Source organism: Mustela lutreola, chromosome 15 (genome assembly GCF_030435805.1).
Source record: "Mustela lutreola isolate mMusLut2 chromosome 15, mMusLut2.pri, whole genome shotgun sequence".
In the NCBI taxonomy this organism is placed as follows: Eukaryota; Metazoa; Chordata; class Mammalia; order Carnivora; family Mustelidae; genus Mustela; species Mustela lutreola.
In genome coordinates, this window is record NC_081304.1 from 12,030,633 (window position 1) to 12,048,126 (window position 17,494).

General features: G+C 46.2%; 1 protein-coding gene across 7 annotated transcripts in view; it reads right to left on the reverse strand.

Annotated features, from left to right (window-relative positions):
- Positions 1–17,494, reverse strand: part of CEP112 (centrosomal protein 112) — a 410,940-nt gene that overhangs the window by 13,135 nt on the left and 380,311 nt on the right. The window lies entirely within an intron of this gene.

Here is a 17,494-nt window from a genome sequence, read left to right on the forward strand (position 1 = left end):
GAACTGAAGAGAGAAACCGGGTCCTTTGTCCAGCTGACCCCGAAGTTCGCCCTGTCCTTTAGATTTCTCAGTTTGGGTTGCATTTTCTGTCACCTGCAACTCAAATGGTCGTGATTGAAACAAGAGAGAACAGGGAAAATATTAACTTGCATCTACGTGTTGTGTCTGTTTGACAAAGGGTCAGCAAACTGTGGCCTACAGGCCAGGGCTGGCCCACCACCTATTTTTGTAAATAAAGCTTTATTGGAACACAGGAATGCTCATTGGCTTACCTATTATCGGTGGCTGCTTTTACATGACAATGGAAGAGCTGAGGGTTCTGACAGAGACTCCACAGGTTAAGCTTAAGCCCCTGCACTCGACTGAGAACCACAAAGTGGGCCGCACGCTTGTCCTGCTGTCCCTCCGACTGCGGCCGACAGCATTTATCTCGGGGCGTGGCACCTGGTCACAGCTCAACAAACATTTGCTGAGTGAATGAATGACTCAAACTTCACAGCGCCCTGTGCTAGGTCCGTCTTGTCTTCAGACCACAGGAGCTTCAGAATGTCTAGATTAAACAAATCACAAAACCTTTCCCGTAATACCAAGAGTAGATTCTGTCTGTGAAGACCATGACGGTCCTGTGGTTTGTAATCAGCGCCGAGGCTGCGGATAAGCAGGCCGGCTTCAGGGCTGAGAACATCGGAGGCAAACCCTGGGGCCCGCAGGGCTGCTGAGATTTGCCCTGAGGGAGGGGAGCTGGCTTCATCCCTGTTCTGCCCCCTCCTCCAGCTTCCTCCCCTGCTTCCTCAACCACCAGACTGCCTATAGGGTCGCCACATTAGATGACCCCTGCTTCCTGGTGTGTGTGTGTATGGGTGTGCATTTCTCCTGAAATTAAATGCTGGTTCCTTTCTCACTGCAATATATTATTTTGGTTTCTAAATGCTTGTCTTCTGAACAATACCATCGCTGGAAGCAGAGACTGAGAAAGGTGGCATGGGGAGCCTGGGGAGGTATGTCTTGGAAAACGTGGACACCGGGAGGGTCGAGTTTACGGGAGTTAAAGGGTCGCAGCGTGTCCACTTTACTTTGGAAGATCCACCTCTGAAAGGGTTTGAAGAGAACACTTTGGGGAGGGACGGGGTGGTTTTCACTGTTCTCCTCTCGGAGAGAGTGGGTCAGCCTTTTCTGCGTGGGGCCAGACTTCGTGCAAAGGTAGGGTCCATCCACAGAGGACCAAAATCACACCCAAGGCGGGGAGGGGAAAGGCTCCTGAGACTTTTAACTGACTTTCTTAAATAGAAGACCCATGAAGACGTACGGAGCGACACTGATACTTGGTATGGCTGGTCAGGGTTTCGGAGTCTATTTGATATTTACTCTTCATGCCCTGAAGTAAGGTTGAAATACTTGGCATATGGTAAACGCTCAGCGAACATTGTTCTTATGAGTTAATGACGAACAGAGCTATGGTTGAACTGGTAGTCGGGTCCCCGAAATTATGGAGGGCAGGAGAAGCCATCGCACCAAGTTTTGGTTGAATGTAACAGAAAATAAAGAGAAATCAACCCTGACACCTGCTATGGCGGGCACCGTATGGAGGAACGGGTGCATCACCTTCCACCTGTGGTCAAGATGCCATTCAGTCCTTCCAGAACACTTGGAGACAGATAGTATCACCCATTTCACAGACGAAGAAATAGGACCACAGTGACTTACTGCTAGAGTTGGCCCTGACACCAGACATCTAAACCCGCACTGTGCCCACTCACGGTGAGGGCCCTGGGACGTGGTGGGGGGTGAGGAGGATTCATCTGGAAATATTGCAGAGAGAAGTCAGGAGAGGAACAGCCTGAGCCTCAGGGACAGCGGGAGTGGCTGGAGTGATCTAGGAGAGTGAGCGCGCAGGTTCAAAGGCAAGGCGGTGGGAAGGTCCGATCACAGATGCTGACCCTGAGCTGGCTCGCAAGAAACAAGAGTGAGAGGTGAGTTGAATGAGAATCCAGGCCTCAGCCACGTACCCAGACGAGCCGTGTCCCTGGAGAGACAGGGTAATGGGTGGAGCGAGCCTGTCTGCGCGTGGGTGGGGGAGGAGACACGCTTCGGGTTGGCATTTACTTAGTGTAGGGGCTGGGAGATGCTGGCGAGGGGAGGCCGCCGTGGAGCTGACGAGAAAGGCCGAGATTGGAGGCCTGAGAGCCTGGGCTGGAAGAGCACGTGAAGCCTCGGGAAAGGAAGGGCGCTCTGGAGGGGAAGGAGAGGCTAAGAACCCCCCAGCAGCAGAGGGTCACCCACGAGGGGCTTCCCCGCGCAGGGCGCAGGAGAAGCAGAACCAGAGACACATCAGGAATGGCAGGAGAGGTGGGCTGAGAGGCAGCAGGGTGGGGAGCACGGCTTTGGGTTTCACAGGCAGGGGCAGCCGCGGGGAGGCCAGGGTCCACGGGCATCACCTGCCCCCCAGGTGGCCAGCCATCTAGACCGCCTGGCAGGCCCGAGACACGTGGGTGAACAGCGACGCTATACGAATGGGTTAGGATGGAAGTAGTTTGTTGATAAATACGTTGCTTCCCGTTTTAAAGCAAGGATTACAGTAGGAGTATCCGCATCTGTCCTTCCCTTAAATGTCACTCCGAATACCTGACCTCGTCTGAGACTTCTGACCTGCTTTGAGGGCATTGTTTAAAAGAGGCAAGCTATGACTGCTCTTTCTTTTCTGCATATTTAAACTCTTGACAATTATAAATAAGTTAAATCTCTCCCTCAAAGTACCAATTATCTCCTTATGTCTGAGAAGGCATGTCTTGCCAGATAGAGCATTCTATACAAAACACAAAATAGAAATACAAAGGCGGTCATTGTCCCACTGGTGCCCCGGGATTTACTTAGGCAGTTCCAATTAACACTAATGAGGATTTTGTGCATGAATCCCCTTACCTCCCAACGAATGGGAACAGAGACCCCCCAACCTCAGAGCAGACAATTTCAAAACACCATTGTAAACAGTCACTGACTACATTCATGCGTTGTTCACCTTTACACAGCAGAGATAAAAGGAATTTTCATTCAATTAAAAGTTAGGGAACGTGCAGTTATCCAAAGACCCCATTCAGGCGTTCTGAATGACGACGGTCGGGATCTGGATCTGGCCAGCGTTTCCGGGTGATTACTCCGTGCAGCTCTGTGTGGCGTGGAGAACGGGTTTTGTCCTCTGGAAGCTTGCACGTTTGACATCGGACATGTCAAAAGGAGCTACATAAAGACATAACTGAAGCATCATGGGCCAAGGAAGGGAATCGGAGAGACTGATCGCTTCTCCGTGGGCTAGTGGGAGTCTTTAGAGAGGGGATGAGACCTGGCTGGGACTTCGTGGAATGATGAGGAACTTTCTGGACGGAGGACAGGGAAAGCGGGAGGCACGCAGGTGAGTGCGTGTGGCGAGCTTCGGGTCAGCCAAGGGGTCGGGTGTGGATGGGGGTCGTGCAGTGGGCAGGGGGCGAAGGAGGCAGGGAGAGGCGGCTCCTCGTTGTTGTTTCTCTCCTTCAACTGCTTGTTGCCCATTTCTTAAAGATGCAGATCTGACCACGCGGCCTACCCCCCATCGCGAGAGCTCTTCAGTGACTTTTTCTTTTAACCTATAGACCAAGGCCAACCTTGTTGGCACCGGTCCCCTAAGAGCCTTCTCGGCTGATCTTGTTTCCTAAGGCTGTCCTCCAGGGGGGACCGTGCACTCCACCCCACCCCCAAAATCCCACGCCCTTTTGTGCCTCGTGCCTTTGCACATATCATTCTGTTCTCTCTTCTCCCCCTGACCAGCTGGAGCGCTCCTCACTGTTCTCACACAGACCCTCTCGCTGGGACACCTTTCCTTAGTTGTCCAGGCAGGCCGACCACTCCCTCCTAGTACACCTGCCGGCCTGACGCATCTAACAGCGGGCGGTCATCACCAGCGGCGGCTGACAATGACTGTTTTCTCTGTGTTACGCGCCACGAGCATCCTTCCGCATATATTTTAGTTTATCAACTCTCCCTTCTAATTCCAGGGGGTACCTGCAGGACTATTTACATATGAAGAAACAGCTGAGCGGCTGTATCTTCGTCACAGCCACTCAGCTAGTTAGCAGGTGCCTTAGGACCTGTATCTAGGTCTTCCTTACCCAGGGCCTCTGTTTTACTTCATTGTCACAGGGTAATTATTTATTCACTGCTTTCTCCTCTTAGTGGGTCCCCTGAGCATAGGTTCTATGTTTTAACTGGAGGTCAATGTTATTGAAAAAGAAAATAAGATTACCTCATTATTGAGCTGAAGCTTGAAAACATTATATAAGGATTGTTTTTTTTTACCAACATACAGGCATTTCTACCAGCCTCTTATGCAGGCTGGAGTTTGCACGAAGCAAAACACACTTGACCGCATACTTCTGGGCTCTACACCTGCTCTAGGTCCGATGGAGAAATGGCCCAAGAGCAGCTCACATTTAGTGCGAGACAGACAGGGTTTCTGTTTTCACACATCAGACACACTGGTAGGAATATTAAGTTGGCCTGGTCTACTGAGACATATGCAACAGTAAAATTTCTGTTGGAAATAGTTACATTAAAGTATCTTTTAAAAAACTTGGGTACATTGTTCCTGTCTTCAATAAAACCAACACAACCCCAAGAAACTGTGGGGAGATTAGCAGTCCGTTAGACTGAGCAAGAGGCTTCCTCTTCTAATCTTTTTTTCATTATTATTTGCACTAGTGTGTTTTTCCAGGAATGTCTCGGTGCATTCTTTATAAAACTGTTGCCCAGATCTTTTCTAAAACACATCAAACCAACAAAGGTCAAGTAAAGAGCAGGAAGATTTTGTTCTTTCAGTTGAAGACATTTCTTTAATATTAAAAATGTACTGAAATCTAGAAGCATATTCTGATGATGTCTGAAAAGAATTCATGGTGGAGAAGTCAAGACACAAAGGGAAAAGCTCTCGACAAGCATTGCTGGCTGAGAGATCCTCATAGGGACAGCTTTCTTCTTTACTTCAAGGACAGACAAAAATCACTATTTAAAAATAGAAAAAAATTTCCTAAACATTAAGTGCTGATATTGTGACTAGTGTTATTCTTCATGCTTACTGGCCCTCAAGGTAAAATATATTATAGCGAACATTTCAACCACCTCATTTATATGTGAAAACAAACAGGAAGAATGGCTTTTCTAATTCAGATTGAATTCTAGGGGTTTTGTTTTTGCTATTTATTTCCAAGCTATTAGAGGCTGCTGTCAGATCTTTCTGTGTGGCTCGAGTGCCCAAGTGGGTTGCTCAGAACTCTGTAATCATTTTACTCCCCTCTTTATCTTGTACATATATTTAAAACCAATGGTGGCAGCAGAAAGTCTGAGACTTGGGCAACAAGGATACCACTTATGTTGCATCACGCTAACTTTTTTTTTTTTTTTTTACAGCCTCAAGAAAATCTTTTTGTGATAGATTTTCTTTGAGAAAATTAATCTTGCTTCCTCCTGGCCTTAAGAAGATTAAAAAAAAAAAAGATTTTATTTACTTGACAGAGATCACAAGTAGGCAGAGAGGCAGGCAGAGAGAGAGAGAGAGGAGGAAGCAGGCTCCCCGCTGAGCAGAGAGCCCGATGTGGGGCTCGATCCCAGGACCCTGGGATCATGACCTGAGCCGAAGGCAGAGGCCTTAACCCGCTGAGCCACCCAGGCACCCCGCCTTAAGAAGATTTTATTTCATTTTCTTTTTTTTTTCTTTCTTTCTTTTTTTTTTAAAAAGGTTTTATTTATTTATTTGTCAGAGAGAGAGAGAGCGCGAGCACAGGCAGACAGAACGGCGGCAGAGGCAGAGAGAGAAGCAGGCTCGCTGCAGAGCAAGAGGCCTGATGTGGGACTTGATCCCAGGATGCTGGGATCATGACCTGAGCCGAAGGCAGCCGCTTAACTGACTGAGCCACCCAGCATCCCTCTTTTTCTTTTTTAAAGGAGATTTTAAACAGGTGGGCCCAAGTCCCTGGCAAAGTGAACCATTGTCATGTTCAATGATCTTGGAAAAATTAGGGTTGTTGACTGCAAAATTAGGTTACTATATACTTTAAATGTCCCGTAAGGCAGAGCACATGTTTGATGGGATGAGCACTTTCGGAAGTGTGGGTAGCTCAACTGTGTTGCTAGGCCACGTGCCGTGACCAGAAGCAGCCTGGGAGAAAGGCGGGCGGCCAGTTTGGCGATATGAGGATTAGGAGAATTAAAGGGTGGCTAGGCTTGGGCACAGGGGCCTTTAAACTACTGTCTGAGAATTTCTGGGAAAACCTTCACATCTTCATTTAAACAATTCTATGCCGATGGGATGCAGGGCCTTTTGGGTGGTCTGGTGGGAATGACTAGGACCAGAGCCACTGCCTCCGGGAAGCCTGGCTCTGAACTGAAGTGCTCAGAGCTCCCCCCAGACACTCTGAGCCTGTGCTCACCTCTTCGGCTTTCCTGATGAGTGCCGAACTCCTCGTCCTTCCCAGTACCGGCCCATGCCCAGCCAGGAACACAGAGGAAGAATCAGACTCTATCTCCAAGGAGTTTCCAGTTTTGTTGGGAAACCAGAGCAGCCCACAAACATTACACATTCAGCTATGGGGAAATGGAGCATCGCAGAAACTTGGAAAAAGAGATTTCTGTGGCCTGAGACAGCCTGGGCAGGTCAGAGGGGAGCAGGTGGGTGGGTGTTCAGCTGTACTCCCCAAGGCAAACAGCAGCTGGCTGAGCAGACATTTGGCAAAAGGAGATTCCGGGTGAAGAAAAACGCCCCGTGAGCATGACTGGCGCGGAGGCCGAGGGCTTGCTGAGTGGAGGCCGGCCTGCGGGGCTGGGGGCCGGGACACGAGCCTGGAGAAGTCATCTGACCACAAGAGCCCTCGGAATCGGGCAGAGGAATCTCTTCAAGCAGGAGAAAACACCACAGCAGTGGTATTTAAGGAAGAGTAGTTAGAGATGAGAAGCAGGGACACCAGCTAGGAAGAGGCCATTTCCTCCAAACTCGGGGTGACGGGGATTCAGAGATGACAGCCAGGAGGGTGGACAGGACGAACAGAACTGAAGAGGAGGGAGAAATCACACGACTCGGTGATGAGATGCTATCAGGCGTGACTGATGGAGGAGGCAGAGGCCAAGGCAACAGCAGGCATAGGCTTCCTCTCAATCCTGCCGACACGGTTAGGGATGTCCTCCCGGAAGGGCTATCTCCACACCTTTGGCCTCTTGGTTCTCGCTGGTCTTAGGTCAGCTGGGCTGCTGTAACACAACTCCACAACCTGCGTGGCCCCCACACAGGCATCTACCTCTCTCGCTTCTGGAGGCTGAGAAGTCCAAGGCCAGGGAGCCAACTGTGTCAGGATCTGGCGGCCTTCCTACGAATTTGGGGGAGACATCAACATCCAGCCCATAATACCACTTCACTTTTTTTTTTTTTTTTTTTTTTTTTTTGAGAGAGAGAGAGAGTGCAAGCAGGGGTGGGAGGGGCAGAAGGAGAGAGAGAAACCTAAGCAGACTCCACACTCAGCTTGGAGCCCAGTGCAGGGCTCGATCTCAGCACCCTGAGATCATGACCTGAGCTGAAATCAAGAGTCAGATGCCTCACCGACCGAGCCCCTCAGGCACCCCGGGACTACACCTCACTTTGAATGATGACCATTTCTGCATTCTAGATCATTGTCAGCCACATTCTGCTTGAGTCCCGGGACTACACCTCACTTTGAATGATGACCATTTCTGCATTCTAGATCATTTTCAGCCACATTCTGCTTGAGTCACAGCGCCTTTTCACTTGCAAGCCCAGCCCTAGGAGCTGCTGAGACGAAGCAGGTCAGGACAGGAGGCACATTAGCCACTGAGGCCCAGCGGCCGGAGACAGTGGAGTTCTCTCTCTTTAGCGGACTCAGGACCCAGTGGCCCTAGGCCCCAGGCAATGGTGGTTTGCTTCATTAACCCCATTGGTTTGCATGAATGGCCTTTCCCCTCTGCCTTCTCTGCCCCAGGCCGCTGCTAGAATTAGAGCTTGCGGCCAATGAAACCAGGCCCAAGACTGCTTTGGTGGAAAGGGAACTTTCTCTCTTCTGTGGATTTGAACCTGGAAACAAAGGCCGGGGAAGTGCTAGCAGCTACCTTGCAACCACGAGGGGGACGGCCTGCAGACAATGGAGCCAGCAATGCGGACACAGAGCTAAAAATGGAGAGAGAATTGGCTTTTGGTCACATAATTCGAGTAATTGGATTAAGCCTCCTTTGAAGCCAATACCACTTCTCAGTTATAGGAAACAAAGCGTTCTTACTGTTTCAACCCGTATGAGTTTCGACCAGCTATTTCTAGTGGATTACTTGACAGGGGCTGAGATTCTCTGACAAGACTCTTGACTTGGCACCAACGAGCTGACCCAACCCATCAGCAGCAACGATGGCGTGAGGAGGGCCACTATTTAAAAGTCACCACACTCACCGGCCTGGATCCTTGGGCTCTGGACCTCTGCCCCAAGACCCACACCACCTTCTGCACCTCCAACTACCTTGCCCCTGCCCACCCCCCACACTGTTACCTGTGCTCCAACTCTGCTTACCCAAAGCCTCTCTACTTTCCCAATCAGTGAGTTAGTTCCTGTGTGGGCTCTCTGGCTGACTTAAGCTAGACTTTCCACACTAACATCTGATGTTACTGGGTTCTCCGGGCCAAAGCCCAGCTCTGGGAAATGCCCACCACCTGCTTTCCCCAGCCAGAAGCTCTCTTTTGCTGCTGCAGAAAGTCAGCAACAATAATACACACACACACACACACACACACACACACACACTATTTTGATAGGGTCAACTACACATTCATGCTATTTAACCTCAGTGGACCTTCTCCATTGGTGGCAAACCTTTGGCTGGCCTCTGTTGTACACTGGGTGGTGGGCCTTTTCCACATGGCTTCTAGCTCACGAGAGACCCACACGCCCAGCAGCCAATACTGCTGACGATCTGCCCATGACTGGCCTTGCTGTAATTCAAGCCCTGAGGGCACCTGTGCTCCCGTCAGGCTGTGGGTCCCACCTGGGGAGCAGCATGGAGAATAACTATTCAGAGACAAGGGGTTCAGTTATTTGCTGTGGATCTTGATTGATGCAGACCCTCAAAGCAATAATTTCAGAGAACAAGGTCGAAGTCGATAAAATAAGTAGACGTGATTAAGGGCAAAGTTGCTTTAAAGCCAGTGCCGCCCAAGCTCCTGAAAACAGAACCAAACTGCCTCCGAGAGAAATTGCTTTTGTCTTCACTAAGAAGCACTAATAACCAGTAATGGGAGGCTCGATCGGTAATTAAAGAGAAAGGACACTTCACCTCTGAGCTTTCCGAAGCAAGGCAATATTCTTTCCACATTACGAGAGTCTGGCAAGACGTAGTCAAGGTACTCTGGTTTCTTTGTACTGTTCTCCCCCTTTATTTCAGATTTTATATGAATGAAACACGATGAGTAATTCCTTCTCTTTGGATCTTCCAGGATATTATTTAAACACTGGCATCTGGTCTCAGGGAAATTTAATGCTAAGTCAGAGAGGAGTATTTGAAAAAGACCTGACATCTGGTTTTGTACTACCCATCCCTGGAAGTACACAGCGAGAGCCGAAGAAATGACTGCATTGCTGGCTCTCGGGTCCTGGTGCTGGTGGGGCTGGTGCGTTTGCTGTAACGCATACCACAGCGTTCCCTTTTATAAAGTGAGGGATTAGTGCCACCTTCTTTGTAGCAATGTCGTGACCTCTATAATGCTTCTTAAATTGAGGACAATGATGGACCCACCAAGCCTCAACACATGATTTAAATCTGATCTGACAGTACTTAAACCCAGAAGTCCAGAAGGCTAATGGTTGAACAAGCTTGGGAAAATGTCCAGGGAACCAAATGTAGAAGCCCAAGGACTTACGGAGAGTAATCACAACTTCAGGGCAATGGGGTAAGGCAATAAAAGCATATTTTCCGAGTTGGCATCCATTATAGGATTGACTTAAACTGTGGTCCCACTCTGATGTACTAGAAAGAAAAAAAAAAAAAGCCAACCAGACAAAACCAACAAAAAAATCCCAAACAAACCCCCAAACTCTAGAATCCTATATTCTTTTCTCTTAATACCTCTATAATTTATTATATCACAGATACGCATTTTAAAAACATTCTGACTTTTATGCAAAAACACAAGGCCCATTGAAAGGAGTCCAAGAGAGACTCGCACTTAGCAATGGGAATTAGGGTAAGAATTAATTCCAGGAACAAGTGTATTTCGTATTTCATACATTCGGGCAGACAAAAGTGGAAAGCACGAAGGCCAGCTTGTCTTATTTGTACACCGAGAGTAAACTTCACTTCTGCGACAACCACAAAGAACGAAACACACAACAATGCAGACATCGAAGAATCCGTCCGGCCTGGTGGTCAGTCAGTCCAGCATCTGCCACCACCCGGAAGTCTTGGCACAGCAGCCACCCCGCCCTTCAGGGTGGGGCCCGAAGCCCAGCACCCCATCCTTAGGTCAGTCACCCCATTTCCACACAAAGAGACCTTATTACCCCAGTGACTTGAGTTTTAGTCGTTTCGTTTTCCTAAATCTGACCCCCAACCTGGAAAATCCCGTGTGGTTAAGGCCTAAAGGTCTACATCACTCTTAACCATGCGGACAGAGAAAGTTCTAAAACCAGCTGACTGCAGGTGGCTTTTGGGGAGCAACGTTCCTGGGATTACAGAAGCTGGACTGGCATCACAGTGCTCGCTCACAGCAACGCAGAGTTAAGCCCGTGTCCCCCCTGTCCCAGGTGGGGAAGAAGGGTTTCCCTTTCTCTCCCAGCTCCCCCCCTCTTTTTAAAAAGATTTTATTTATTTATGAGAGAGAGAGAGAGCAGGGGCAGAGAGAGAAGCAAACTCCCTGCTGAGCTGAGAGCCCCATGTAGGGCTCGATCCCAGGATGCTGGGATCGTGACCTGAGCTGAAGGCAGACACATAACCAACGGAGCCCCCCAGGCACCTCTTTCCTCTCATTTTGCTAAAATTTGAGTAGTCTGTCTTCTCTCAGTGCAGCACTACTGATTCACAGAAAGAGTTCATACCATCCTTTAGGCCAATACAGGTTTGCAAAGGCTCTTTTTCTTTTCTTCTTCTTCTTCTTCTTTTTTTTTTTTTTTTGTTAAGTTTTTATTTCAATTCCAGTTAGTTAACATACAGGGCAGTATTAGCACCCAGAGTACAATACAGTGATTCAACACATGCGTACAACAGCCGGCGCTCAGCCCAGCAAGGGCGCCCCTCACTAGCCCATCACCAGACAGGCTCTGGCTGACTCCTGGGCCAGCACCATGCGAAACTAGCCCTCTGTCCGCACACAGAATCTTCTCCTCCTCCCCCATCCTGTTCTGGTGCCCAATATTTTCACATTTTCTCACCACTTTCTCCTTGCCAAATGTCTTTTGGTAAGAGTGGTGATGGGTGACTGTTTTGAGGGATATCTTGCCCTAGTATGTCTCTAATTGAAAAATAAAATCTGGTCTCTGCTACTTGAAATTGTGGCCCCATAATTTCAGTTTTCATCAAGTCAGGAGAGGAAACATTTTTGGGGAAAGGGGCAGCTGGCCCTTCCCCGTCTTCACTGAAATCATACCACTAGCTTGACTGCTCTGTATTAAGACAAACTCTATTTGTACTGCCTATGACTAATGATTCAGTTTTCGTCCCTCCTGAAGATGACTGAGCCCCAGCTGTTAGATCGACTATAAAACCGAGACTTAGCAGCAAGGAGTTTTTATTCTAAAGACGCTGGCTTTAGACCCAAGGGTCTGATATGCCAGACTAAGGTGCCTGTGTCCCCACATGGATAGATATGCAGGACTTGAGTTTGACAAAGAGGTGCACCTACAACTAGAAATTCGGAAATCACTGTAATAAATGAGTGCTGGAGCCCCTGGGGATAGATGATCTCCCCAAGGAAGACAGAATGTATAGCGCTGAGAAGTCAGAAAAACCAGAAAGCAGAGGTTACCTACAAAAAGGGCAACCATCAAAGACCAGAAGTCATTAGAAGAGATTGTGAGGGAGGTCTAAAAAGGGGCAGAAAAATCGAGAATACGCTGGGTCAACAGGGCAATACAGGTTAACTTCAAGAATCTCTTCCATGAGAAGAGATCTCTTCCAAGAGCTTCTTCCAGGAAAGCTCCTCTCACTCATCATACATTCCAGGCTGATGGTGCCTGGCCCATAGTAGGTGCTCAATAAATATTTGCTGAATGAATAGGCTTCATCTCTTATTAAAAAAGCCTGTTTCTCCCATCAGTGAGGCATCTCTTCTTTGAGGTTTATTGATGCTTAGAAGAGGGTCTGAAACTCTTGTGTTCTATCATTTTTAAAATATGCTCTTAATATACCCTGATACAGCACCACAGATCCCACATCTAGGTTCGCCTAATAAGCAAGTCAACTCACTATTTGGGTCCTGATGCTGTGTACTGTTACAGCTCAGCTGGAATTTTAAAAACTCATAATTTAAATTCTCAGGAAACTTTCTATTTCCTGGCAACATCTTTGTACACACAAATGCAGACCCTTTCATCATTGTCTGTCACCTTTTTAAAAACCAAATACCAAAAAGTGCCAACTTTACAACACATGATGCAAACTTCAGGCTTCCCCCTCATCTTGGTTTTGCCCAGACTTAGCTGCTCCTAAATGTCACAGCTCACAAAGGAGTAGGACGGGCAGCAGTGAACTAACATAATTTTTACATATGCAAACTTCATTAAAAAGGTCAACATAGGCATAAGCCAGAATTTAGCAGTTTTAAGGATTAATGAAAACTAGGTTGACACTACTTCAAAATCATAAATCAGAGAGTCAGGCAGCTCAGTCCAAAAACGTATGGAATGTGTTATTCAGATATTCACAGATCAAGCGGCTGCATACCAACTCTGTGCCAAGCGCTGGGGGGATGCTGTGGTTGAGGGGCAGGTACCCAGATTAAGCCCGATGTAAATGACTGGGGAGTTAACTCATGTTACTGTCCTTGAAAGAATAACTTACTATTATGAAGAAGTAAAGAAAATATTAGATAAGATATATTAACATCTAGAAAGACATGTCTACTACTGTTTCTAAAAGGAAACGCGTTTCTCAGATGTCCTTTGAGGTTGTTTGGCTGCGGGGGGAGGAGGAAAACAAATAGAATGCAGCTGGTTGCAAAGGGAAATACTGTAAGCAGGTGGCAAATAGGAAAACAGTAGTCAATGAGCCGGGAATCTGAAGGTCAGACCACAGAGTGACTTCACAGAAACCTGCCCCTGACAGCCCCTGAAGGTATCCAGAAGGGGGAGTTGGGAGGGAGCGTGTATATGCAGTAAGGGGAGACGTACCCTCTGACCCCATTAGGGGGATTCTACACCTTAGAGATGAGGGTCTTGCGTGGTGTGTCAGAGACCCCATTGGTGTAATAAGAGTGGGCTGAGAAGTCACTGGTGGCGGATGGCGGCACAGGTCAGCAGGAGGGCTCTAAGGCTCTCTGTGTATCGGTCTAATTGCTGAGGGTTCCCTGTACAACTGGAGATAAACTCTGTTTTCTCTGTGCTGAAGCTGACTAGGAGGCAGATGTCTCTTACACACACACGTGCACAGAAACATGATCTAGGTAGATGTATATATATACACACCAGTGTGTGTGTGTGTGTGTGTATTCCTACTCTAATATATACTGATACTCTAATATATACTAATATATACTCTAATATATACTTGGCTCTTAAAGGAGCCTGGTGGTAAGACAAAACATGGACATAACTAATCATAATGAAGGTGGTATGTCTCAACCCCACAGAGTATCACAGAAACCCTCAGAAACCAAAACACTTGCAGAATGCAAGAAGCATTCTCGTTAAAAACACGTAAAAGACAGGGATGCATTCTGACAGGGCTGCTCCTCGACACTGAACTTGAGGCCTCCCCTGGGGCAATAACAAAATTAAATACAGATGAAAGATGGAAAGGAAGACACAGCATTATCTGTTAAGGAACAATGTAATTGTCTCCTTAGATCAATGTAAGAAATTAACTGAAAACGTACGTAAGTTTTCTTAAAGAAATCACTGGAAGATTCAATAGAATTAAGGTTGAGAAGAGTTCTGGTTGGCTGGATAGAGACAAACCAAACATATGAAGCACTTTCCTCAACATAAGTCATGACTTTTTAGAGACTATATGGGGAAAACCCACCAAGGGGGGACAATGCCCTAATATACCTGGGAATAAATTTAATAAGAGATGAACATCCGTAAAAAGATACATTCCAAGTGTACTGAAAGACAAAAAAGACAGAATGGAATGTGAAGAGATGTGACATTTCTGAAGAGGTGAACTCAATATCACAAAGACATTCACTCTGCCCAGAGTAACTCATAACCTCAGTGCAGTTCCAACCAACCAATCCGAGATTTTACAAAACAGCGGTTGGCAAGATTATTCTAAGATTCACATGAAAGTATAAATGCTTAAGAATGACTCAGGCAATACCAAAAAGAGATTGCGAAGGGAATCTTTCCCTAGAGCTCAAAGGTACTACCTACTGGTGCTTTTCTAAAGATGTTACTTGTAATAACCGATAATAATGGATGATTCTCACATTGATTTTACAAGGTGGTACTATTATTAACCCATTTTCAAGACAAAAAAAAAAAAAAAAAAGCAAGGTAAGTTGCTTGAAGTCCCAGGGCAAGTAAGTCGAAGTGGCAGGGTTGGATTTGAATCTGGGCACTGTGGTTCCAGACTTCATGTTCTTTTCTTTTCTTTTTTTAAAGATTTTATTTATTTATTTAACAGACAGAGATCACAAGTAGGCAGAGAGGCAGGCAGAGAGAGAGAGGAGGAAGCAGGCTCCCCGCTGAGCAGAGAGAGCCCCATGCGGGGCTTGATCCCAGGACCCTGAGATCATGACCCGAGCTGAAGTCAGAGGCTTAACCCACTGAGCCACCCAGGTGCCCCCCAGACTTCATGTTCTTAAACACCATAAAAATGACGAGTGGATGGATGACTAGGAAAGAATACAAAGGCCCAGGCAGATTTGTGCATATATGGAAAATCTGATTCTTGACCAAGGTAGCATTTCAAATAAGCGGGGGAGGGATATCTCCGTCAGTAAAGGCTATCAATAACTGGCTATCTATTTGGAAATAAAATATAAAAACATAAGGTACGATCCCGGCATTAGCTTTCTACTGTTGTTCTAACAAATTACCATAAATTTAGCAGCTTGAAAGAATGCAAATCCCTTATCTCCCAATTTTATCAGGTCATAAGTCTGAAGAGGCCAAGCTGCTTCTTCTGTTCTGGTATCACAAGGCCAAAATCACGGTGTTGGCTAGCCTAGACTCTCATCTGGAAGCTCTGGGGGAGCATTTGTTTCTGAGCTCAGGTTTGGGGCCTAATTCAGGTCCTTGTAGCCGTAAGGGCTGATGTCCCACTGCCTTGCTGGCGCTCAGCTGAGAGCCTCTCCCAGCCCCCGAAGGCCACCTTATATCGCCCCCTCCGATTTCAATCAGCACCGGTGTACCGGATCGCTCTCACACTACAATTCTCCCTGACCTTCCCTTCTGTCACATCTCCAGCCGGAGAAAGTTCTCTGCCCTTAAGTGGTCATGGGTTTAGATTAGGCCTACCCCCTTATTTTGAAGTCAGTGATTAGTAACTTTATCTACATTTACAAAGAAGATATAGTTTATAATCTTAGGGTAGGGAAGACCTTCCTAGGCAAACTTAGAAACCATAAAGAAGAAATGAAAAATAATATTCTCAAATAATTAAAATATTGAGTATAAAATTATAGGAGAAGCAACTGAAAGGATCTGCAAACTTATCACACCACTAAGATACAGAATATGTAAGAAAATTAGTTTCTTCAGGTCCAATTAATAAAACAAACTGATAGAACAAATTAGCAATGAGTGTGATGAAGAAACTCACAGAAATGCAAATCCTGGATTTCCACTTCTAGTAATGGACACTTTACATAATTCTCTTCAAAGTCTGGTTCAGAGTATTAGGGAACTAATACTCAAGGAAGGGAAGAATTGCAGGACCAAGATCCTGGAAATGATAGATATTAAGAGAGCTTGTACATCTGGCATTTGGGACATTTTTATGTAGTGCCTTTGCCAACTCTAGAATGGTTGGTAAGAGGCTCAGAAGCTGAACAGATCTTTTAACAGCTTCACAAAAAAAAAGCCCCAGAGACACAAGCTGCAGCCCAGGTCTCACTAAACAGGAGCGCCTGGTAAAATCTCATGCTTTGGGTGGATTTCACACCCTATGAGAAGGAGTGAATTGGAAATAGACCAGCCCTCTCTAAAACTAGCTTCAAATCATCTCAATCCCTGAAAATGGATTAAGGTTATTCAGGACAGCAAGCGCCGCCACCTGCCTACCGAGAAGCAAATGTAAATTCTCTCTGGAGGAAATTCTCATCATTCTAGGTAGGCCTCAAATTATTTCTATGAAGTTCTCTATAAAATATCTGGCATTCAATCAAAAATAGTCAGGCTCACAAGAAAGCAAGACAATATGACCCAAAGCCAAGAGAAACAAGGGCAATAAAAAAAATTCCATGTGAATTCCACATAATGATGATCAGACTTTGACTTTAAAAGAACTGAGATAAATATGTTCAACAAAATAAGAAAAAACAGTTGTGAAACTTCAGCACAGGACAGAAAACTAAAATAAACTAAGTAGAAATTCTAGCTCTGGAAAATACAATAACCAAAATTAAGAATGGATTCTCAAAATTAAGAATGGGTTTAACAGCAGATTAAACACAGTTAAGGAAAGAAACTAGAAGTTGGATTAAAAAAATACTCAGAATAAATACAGAAATAGGGAACAAAGTTAGAAGGTCTAACATACATAAAATTATAGTCTCAAAAAGAGGACAGAGAGTCAGGCAGACATTAAAATAGAAAATAGAAAATCTGGGCGCCTGGGTGGCTCAGTTGGTTAGACACTGCCTTTGGCTCAGGTCATGATTCCAGAATCATGGGATTGAGTCCCACATTGGGCTCCCAGCTCTGTGGGGAGTCTGCTTCTTCCTCTGACCTTCTCCCCTCTCATGCACTCTCTTACTCTCTCTAATAAATAAATAAAACCTTAAAAAAAAAAAAAGAAAATCTGATACTATAACCACTAAAGAAAGTATATATATGATAACTGAAAATGTTCCAACAAAGAAAACTCTAAGTCCCAATGGCTTCATCTACCATTTTATTTATTTATTTATTTTATTTTTTTTTATTTTTTTTTAATTTTTTTTTATTTTTATTTTTTAAAGATTTTATTTATTTATTTGACAGAGAGAGATCACAGTAGACAGAGAGACAGGCAGAGAGAGAGAGAGAGGGAAGCAAGCTCCCTGCTGAGCAGGGAGCCCGATGCGGGACTCGATCCCAGGACCCTGAGATCATGACCTGAGCCGAAG